Source organism: Nylanderia fulva, unplaced genomic scaffold (assembly GCF_048542155.1).
Source record: "Nylanderia fulva isolate GAGA-0341 unplaced genomic scaffold, ASM4854215v1 Scaffold70, whole genome shotgun sequence".
Classification (NCBI taxonomy): Eukaryota; Metazoa; Arthropoda; class Insecta; order Hymenoptera; family Formicidae; genus Nylanderia; species Nylanderia fulva.
This window is the reverse complement of record NW_028190808.1, coordinates 1-9,758: the sequence shown is the minus strand read 5'-3', so window position 1 is coordinate 9,758 and position 9,758 is coordinate 1. Positions and strand designations below refer to the sequence as shown.

The window sequence follows — 9,758 nt, the reverse complement described above, 5'->3', positions numbered from 1 at the left end:
TTTCAAGAATATTGCTGAGAATACGGTTTACAAGTGTTACGGTTGTTGAAAATTTAGATTAGGATTATGAGAGATATTTACAAATCATACCAACAATTAATATTCTTATTGCGGTGCAGACGAAAAGATATTTTACCCTCACACATATATAATAACTTAACAAGATGTCTATTAAATTCCACAACGGGAATGGTTTATGCAATGGTTGTATTACCAACGACGAAACAGTCTTGCGTTATTGAATTTGAAAATTAGAGACTTGAATTTAAAGATACAATACTTACTATCTAAATTGATAAATAGCATAAAAAACAATTGTTCGAGAAATTACCGTTAAAATTTGTAACCGGTTTTTGACCGTAATAGGCGTATCCGTCATAAATATAATAAATCTGAGAAGTTTCGTCTTAATAACAAATTCATATTTATTAGACAGAAATGTTATGATGTTCAAAATCCACTAGATAAAATTGATTGATAAGAAATGGATTGTTAATATCAGCAGTAAACATATACCTGATTTTGTTTTGAAGTTTTTAAGTTTAGGTGACAAGTTTGGTTTACTCATGAATAGACAGGACAAAAAGGATAGAACATTAGTAGCGATTGAGAATATAAAAAATTTTGAAGTAAAACATAAATTCCATAAGGATAACATTGATAACGTTAAGATTTCTATTGCTAGCTCAGTTTATAAGTTTTTGAGTAGACAAAACATGTTAGTCACATTGATAGTTACATTCTCAGTGAGTTTTGTAAATGTTCAAAGTTTTTGAAAGATAATACATATTTGTAACAAAGGCAGATAAAGGACAAGTGTGGTGTATTCATTGTACTCATATATCATCATCACTTTGTATTCACGTGATCTGCGGAATCTCCGAATCAACAACATATCGCTACGGCGGGGACACGAGGGCAGAGTCAGTCTACGGCCGACGCTCGTACGTAACGTACCGGCACACCGCGTGACGCGCTTTGTAATCGGAGCGAGTTCTCGTGATATTGAATAATAACCATATAGTTGTTTATTGAAAGTCACACTGGTGTTTAATTAACAACCCGACCTCAGGGCAAGACATGACAACAAGTTACTGTAGTAATGGACCGATCTGACTATGATAAAAATATTAAAGATTTACTTAATGACCAACCTACTTATATATTACTTAACAAAGATCCATTTAACTTATTAAATACGAAAATTAACAATTTAGTGAAGTCGTGGTTAAACAACGGAATAATAGATGAAATTATTTTTAAACAACTAAGGTGTACTAATGGAAATTTGCCTCGTTGTTATGACTTACCAAAAATCCATAAAACCGGATACCCCCTTCGTATCATTGTTTCGACCATAGGAAGTCCGATTTATAACATCGCTGCATTTTTGAACGACATATTACAAAAAGCAATTGAGAAACCACGATCTCACATTACTGATAGTTGGTCTTTTGTTAACCATATTAAGAATGGAATTATTGATGATAGTCATGTTATGATCTCGTTAGATGTAGCTTCACTTTTTACTAACATTCCAGGTGAGTTAGTAAAAAATGCAATAGAGAAAGGATGGGATGATATTTCACTTGTTACTGATTTTAACCTCCAACAATTTTTACACGCGATTGACACTGTAATGAGTTCAACTAGAAGCTTACATTTGGACTTGAAAATAAAGACTTGTTGAGCTTCTTGAGCACTAATGTTTTACGATATGGCGGTAGACTGACCACTAATTGGTTTAGGAAGTTCACTTATTCGGGGCATTACATAAACTTTTTATCAACCCATCCGATGAGATACAAACTTAGTGTGATTGCGGGCCTTGTTGACAGCGCCACCTCACTTTCAGATCCTATTTTTCATAATGAAAATATTGAATTCGTTAAAAAAATCTTAATCAATAATTGTTATCTCCCTTTAGTGGTTGAGAAATATATAAATAAAAGGCGTAGACAATTTATTGCTAATAACAACCCCGGTTCATTAAATTGTAAAAAATTTGACGCTAGGTCATGCATCATTATATAAAAGGTCTGAGTGAGAATATTACATGTTCTATTAATAAGAACGGTTGCGATGTACTTTATACCATCCCAAAGAAATTGAACACTCTTATTAAAAGAGGTAAAGATCAAGAGACACGGTAGTGTCTCGCGACCAGTTAAGGGCGTAGCCGAGACACCGTGTATCTTAACGCGAGTCGGACATTTGAGTCTTTATAATATTTCGAATTCTCAATAACGGCTGAAGCAATCGAGTTTATACTAGACTTAATCGATAGATTGAGTTTGAATTATATAATAAAAGTGTCTTTATTTTTGCTCTACGTGATTTGTAAGCAGAGATATATAATTGCAAAGTCGAAATATGAAAAATTTCTTTTAAGAAACGTCCCCGTCATCATTATTATCATCATCGACCACGCAAACATAGTAGTATCGTGCTACACGTATTCACACGTATACAACACATGCGCACACATATATTACACGTACACAACACATGAATAGATGCATGTATTGGAAATGTCCATCTCGCACGTTTTACAACAGACGGCGATAGTTGCCCTCCGCTATATTGACAGCGTGCGGGGTTAGATATTTTCAATTTTCAATTTCAATTTTTACATTCAATTTTAATGTTATTATTTGCAAATTTATTGTCATAATAATTTATGTGCAAGTTTACAGTCTGTGATACAAAATCAGATATTTTGCTATTATTTCAATAATATTTCAATTATATAAATGCCTATGTATGAGTATGCATATATTTTTAATAATTTTCTTAATTAGCTTCTATATTTTTTTCAGTTGTACATCAAGCAGGTAGCATTATCAGCTCACTTGTGAGCATGGGTTGGGCAATGGCTAGTTATCATCGCAGCATTCGATTAGCTTAACAAGATAAATCTAATATCAGTGCTATAGGAACTATTTTACAATTTTTCTGGCATTTTCTTATTGCAGGTACATATATATCCAATAATTAATATACAAAATTAAATATTATTCATCACACACTTTGTATCAAAATAATATATTTTTTAAAATTTATTTTAAATTTATTTAATCATTTTTGTCATTGTGATTGTAGTGGCAAGGATCTTATTGCTCAGTGTCATTGCAAGCATCTGGCCTGTATATACCATAATATATTGTGTAATACATTGGCTAAGTATGACAATATAGATTTTGATAGATTCCCATGGAATATTGGAATTTTGTCGGACTTACAGTCATCCACCACATATGCAGCCTACAATTAAAGAACGCATTTATTCCATATGATTTGCTTCCGTTATTGGAATATTTAAAATAAAAATTTTATTAATAAATTTCGATGAAATAATTTATAAGAGGTTGAAGAAACTATGAAACAAATTCAGTCTCATAAAAGGGTAGTTGGAACAATAGTGGTGAATGCAGAAGGTATTACATGAGATCATTGACATGATTTACTTGTAGTTGTAAACAAAAATTTATAAAATTATATTTGTTTTAGGTATTCCTATAAAGTCAACATTAGATAATACGACAACAGTTCAATACGCAGGTTTGATAAGTCAATTGTCAGATAAAGCTCGTTCTGTCGTACGTGACTTGAATCCAACAAATGATTTAACTTTCTTGCGCATACGTAGCAAAAAACATAAAATTATGATGGCACCAGATAAAGAATTCATATTAATAGTAGTACAAAATCCAGTTGATTGATATTTAAAAGAAACAAAAATATATTTCAAAGTTAAGATTTATTTTTTTGGTTGTTAATTTAATCTGTATGCTACATTGGATGTTAATATCTATTCAATTAAATAAAGAAAAATAAAAGAATAAAGCTTAAAAATTATACAAAATGCAGTATTTAATTACTAATTTAACAAATTATGAACTTTTAGAGTTTTTAAATAGTGCTTTCTTCTTTGGTAACAATATTATATTTTTAAGTTTGATAATTATGAAAATATGTATATATAGTAATTCATGGCATGTTTATTTTTGTATTTAATACAATTATAAATGTACATTTCTCATCAATAAAATATCACAGTATCTTTTTTATAATTTAATTTTAATATTGAGATTGTTTTTATTCAGTGGAAAAAAAAATGTGTAGTTGGTCCCTATTAATTATACATACATATAAGAGTGTCGCACAAATAATTCTATGCAGTCTTTTTAAGATAATATAAAAATACTTATAAATATAATTAATTAAAATACATATAATCAAAATTGTATGTATTAAAATTCAATAGCATATAAAAAAGATTTTTTTAAATTATATATATATAATAAAAATCCAACATTTTATATATATATATATATAAATATAAATATATATTTATTTATTGTATATCATAAATATATATTTATTTATTTATATTTACCTATCTTTTTTTTATATATATGGTAGAAATACAATGTATGAGTTATTTTATTTTGTAAAATTTTTGAAAGTTAAACTATTAATTACAATGAAATTATTTCATATAATACCGAGATTCTTTTCATAATAAAGATTAAGAGAGAGTTAGATTTTATCATAAGATTTATAAAAGTCATAAGATAAGGTTAATTGCATATTGTATAGTTTATCTCTCATTTTTTAAAGTAAATAAATATCAAAGTTACATTGCTTGAACTGGTGCGTTTGAAGTATGTTGTCTTTTTGAGGGATGCAAGACAATATAGTACAAAAGCATTGCTGTAATTCCCAAGAAAAAGGAAATGATACAAATAATAAAGATTATATTAAAGTATTAAGCCTCTTTAACTGCAGGAGAACAAGCATATTGCCATAATAAATTTGCTGCAATATTTTCAAAAAAGCAGATAACATAGAAAGATAGATGTTTTCAAAATGTTTTGCTATCTACAGCATTGAGATATATAAAAATGTGCACTATGCCAATAACGGAAGCAAATAATATGGAATAAATGCGTTCTTTAATTGTAGGCTGCATATGTGGTGGATGACTGCAAGTCCGACAAAATTCCAATATTCCATGGGAATCTATCAAAATCCATATTGTCATACTTAGCCAATGTATTACACAATATATTATGGTATATACAGGCCAGATGCTTGCAATGACACTGAGCAATAAAATCCTTGCCACTACAATCACAATGATAAAAATGATTAAATAAATTTAAAATAAATTTTTAAAAATATATTATTTTGATACAAATTGTGTGATGAATAATATTTAATTTTGTATATTAATTATTGGATATATATGTACCTAAAATAAGAAAATGCCAGAAAAATTGAATTTGCTTATTTATTTAAAGATGCTTATCATATACAAAAATGAATGATATAATCTCTAAAAACTCACCTTTAAAAAAAGGTAAAAAAAGGCGACCAGTTAAGGGCACGCCATTAACAAAAATTATCCATTGCAAACCCATGTACAATAGAATTGTATGAAAAATTATCGATTATAAACCCATGTACAATCGTAACAAAAGTAATGAAATAAAAAAAAAATTGCGCCAAGTGAAAGTAGAAACTTGTACCAGTGGAAAATTAAAGTTGCAGACATATATAGAGTCGTATAATGAATCAATAAAAATTTAAATTTGCAAATGTAGAATTGTACCATAAAAAAACTTATCTTTTAAAAAAAAGATAAACAAGATGCCAAGTCCATGCGCCATGTGAAAAAGTGTTAAACAAAAAAGTATTTTTAAGTAAAAAAATCTATCAATTGACAAAAATTTATGTTCTAAAATTAATATCTCTACAAAAAGTAATGTCCAATTATTGCGCGAATAAATAAACATTTTTATAAAAAATTAAAATTTAAAAACTTATGCAAATTTAAAATTAATATAAAATAAAAAGAAATAAAAAAATTTTAGTTAAAAAAACTGGGCGCGCTGCAATAAGTTTAAAAGTAACAATTTAATTTTAATATCATTAGAATATTATTTAGCAGCGCGCCCAGTTTTTTTAACTAAAATTTTTTTATTTCTTTTTATTTTATATTAATTTTAAATTTGCATAAGTTTTTAAATTTTAATTTTTTATAAAAATGTTTATTTATTCGCGCAATAATTGGACATTACTTTTTGTAGAGATATTAATTTTAGAACATAAATTTTTGTCAATTGATAGATTTTTTTACTTAAAAATACTTTTTTGTTTAACACTTTTTCACATGGCGCATGGACTTGGCATCTTGTTTATCTTTTTTTTAAAAGATAAGTTTTTTTATGGTACAATTCTACATTTGCAAATTTAAATTTTTATTGATTCATTATACGACTCTATATATGTCTGCAACTTTAATTTTCCACTGGTACAAGTTTCTACTTTCACTTGGCGCAATTTTTTTTTTATTTCATTACTTTTGTTACGATTGTACATGGGTTTATAATCGATAATTTTTCATACAATTCTATTGTACATGGGTTTGCAATGGATAAGATAGACACGAGTAAAAGAACTGAAGTAGTCTTTAAATTGAATGTGAAAGTTGTAATGCGATTTATATTGGACAAACAAAAAGACACTTAAGAACACGTATTAAGGAACATATTAGTAATATTAAAGAGGATATTCCGTTCTATTCGGTGGTCAGTCTTCATTGGACCTCTAATGACTTTCGTTGGAGTGCTCCTATTATTTTACATCAAGAAAAACATACAAGAAAGAGAGAGATTGCAGTGATGTTTCACATAAAAAGACATTTAAATACTATTAATTTACAAAAAAATACGGAGAATTTCAGCGGAACCTATGATCGAGTTCTTAACGCTATTTAAATATACTTAATTCTTTTCACCTTGTTATTGTTTATTATTTTGTGCTGACTTTACAAATGGATTGTGTTCTCTTAAATCGTTAGTAATAAAGCGTTTGTCAAACAGTTAACATCCGTTATACACGTTTGTCATTTTTACATTGTTTGTTAAAACATTGTGGAAATGATTGCAGTTTTCAACTGAATTTTAGTCTTTATTACTGTTTTTACTAATCCGTATTTATATCTGATTTAAGTATTGTATTCATTTTTGGTGTTACTTTTATTTTTTAACTATATTTGAGTGTTTTTATCTATTAAAAATTTTTTGTTATTCGTAGATACTTGATAAAGACCGCAATGACGGTCGAAACGTTATATTAAACAATTGTAATAAATTGCCAGTTTGGTCAATTTGCTCATTAGATATTTGATAAAATATATATTTTTACCAATGGGAAAATATTTAAAACGATCAACTGGCTATTATTAATGGTGTTAATGTTATTTGTGCAGCAACGTTTCGACCCTGAATTGGGTCCTCTTCAGGCTAATCAATACAAAGAAAATTACAATTTATATAATACAAATAGAAAACTCTAATAAATGATGTACAAAGAGCAAAATAAAAAAATGTATAATAAAATTATAAAAAATTATCAAAGTTAATAAATAAAAAGTAATCTGATGTTAAACGTCAATGTTAATTAATACATCTTAAATAATAAAATAGTAGGTATTTGTTCACAAACGTGATGTTAACAATGTTCACCATGAAGCGATACAAAAAACGAATGAAATCTCGTTCTTTACTTCACATGTGCACTTAAACATGATTTAATATTAACTGATAGTTATCAGAAATGTCAAATCCAAGCAAGGTGATAAAAACAACTACAATACATCTCATAAAATAATAAAATAAAATAAAAAGAAATAATACAAAAATAGTAAAAAAAAAAAAACAAACAAGTCAAAGATATTAAAAAGCGTTGATAATAGTGTTATAAATAGAATTAAGATTATCTGTGTTCTTTTGCAAATTAATAGAGTCGCTCTGTTTTTTAATATAAATCATTTCACAGATTTCTCTTTTTCTAGTATTACATTTATTATGCAAAATGGACACAGACTCCCAATTAAAGTCGTGATTGCGAGTAACTCTATGATTGCTGATCACCGAATAATTACTTTCATGCTTTTTAATATTGTTGCGATGCTCTTTAATACGCGTTTCCAAATGACGCTTAGTTTGACCAATGTAACAAGCCGAGCAATCGTTGCAGTCAATTACTTAATACTGGATTCAACTTTCTTACTTTGATATATTTTTACGTAAAATATTTTCCGGTATGAATATTATTGGAATATTCTGAAAGTATTTGTGCCATTTGGATAATTTGATTTTTAATAATATTTATTAATATTTTTTCATTTGGTCTTTAATTTGGTTGAACAGTATTTATTATTATTTTTTTACCATATTTAACTATGTAAATTTTATCTTATTTTTTATCAAATTAAAATTTACACACAAACACATATATTTATGTATATATGTATGTATACAGAGTAGTTCACATAACGGTCGCCACAATTTTTGGAACATTTCCGCCAGTTTAAAAAAAAGTTTATACAGTGAAAATCAATCTGCTTTATGCAAGCTTTAACATGCAATAAAAATAAAAAAATAAAAATTTTTTATAAACAAATTATGTCACTTTGAATTTTTTAAATGGAATTATTATATTTTTTACACAAATTGATTCCTTACAATATTCTGCATAAAAAATTATAAGAATAGAATGGTCAAAAAGTGAATGGTTTACAAGATATTTTATATTTTAATCTTATAAAGGTGGTTCTCGTAACGATCGCCACGATTTTTAGAGCACTTACAATAATCTGAAAAAACATGTCATTAATCAGAAATTTATCAATTTGTAACTGTTAACAAATTCAATAATAATTTAATGATTGCTTACAATTTTACTTTATGTTACATTTCAATTCAAAATCAACAATTTTAAAGTTTCTACAGCGTAATTCTTTGCTATTTTCGAGAAAGTTTACTAAAACCAATATTAACGGCGTTATTATTAGTAACTGGCCTAGTACGATTGACACGTTTTCCACATGGAAACGTGCCATGTAAACGTAAAGAAGGCTCAATATTATAAAAACATTTTGCAAAAGGATAAGCTCTATCCGGATTTCGTTTTCTATACAAAGCTACTACATTCCGTGCATTTCTTCTACACTCACCGAATACTAGTAATAGTAACATATCTACTTTTTCCATATTAGAATAGTGATTCATTATATCAGGTTTAGACACACATAAATTGATACTAGATAAACTGATACTAAAAATTTCCTGATCAAATTAATAGCTAAGCTACATGATAACATAAGGTCAAAGTCGAGTCTGTTTACTATTTACGTTTTTAAACTTTTTGAACTTCCTCGATAGCAAAGAATTACGCTGTAGTAGCTTTAAAATTGTTAATTTTAAATAAAAATGTTACATAAAATAACATTGTATACAATCATTAAATTATTGTTAAATTTGTTGACGGTTACAAATTGGTAAATTTCTGATTAATGACATTTTTTGTCAGATTATTGTAAGTGCTCTAAAAATCGTGGCGATTATTACGAGAACCACCTTTATAAGATTAAAATATAAAATATCTCGTAAATCATTCACTTTTTGACCATCCTACTCTAATAATTTTTTATGCAGACTATTGTCAGGAATCAATTTATGTAAAAAAATATAATAATGCCATTTAAAAAATTTAAAGTAACATTAATTTGTTTATAAAAAAAATTTTTTTTAAACTAGCGAAAATGTTCCAAAAATCGTAGCGATTGTTACGTGAACCATCCTGTGTATGCTAATAAATCAATAACTTTTAAAGTTTTGCTAAAAAATATATAATTTTTTGTAACATAATATTTATTATTGTTACATATTTTATTTGTCATTTAT

The 9,758-nt window shown here is 27.2% G+C and overlaps 1 long non-coding RNA gene across 3 annotated transcripts; it reads left to right on the top strand.

The window, feature by feature from the left end:
• The first annotated feature begins 945 nt into the window (after positions 1 to 945).
• Positions 946 to 4,047, top strand: LOC146720355 (uncharacterized). Of its 3 annotated transcripts, none has more exons than XR_014926110.1 (4): positions 946 to 1,541; positions 2,820 to 2,975; positions 3,103 to 3,437; positions 3,511 to 4,047. It is a non-coding gene; the product is annotated as an uncharacterized LOC146720355 (long non-coding RNA). The 3 variants fall into 3 exon arrangements; XR_014926111.1 differs by lacking the exon at positions 946 to 1,541 and adding an exon at positions 2,149 to 2,340; XR_014926109.1 differs by lacking the exon at positions 946 to 1,541 and adding an exon at positions 2,149 to 2,598.
• The last annotated feature ends 5,711 nt before the right edge of the window (positions 4,048 to 9,758 follow it).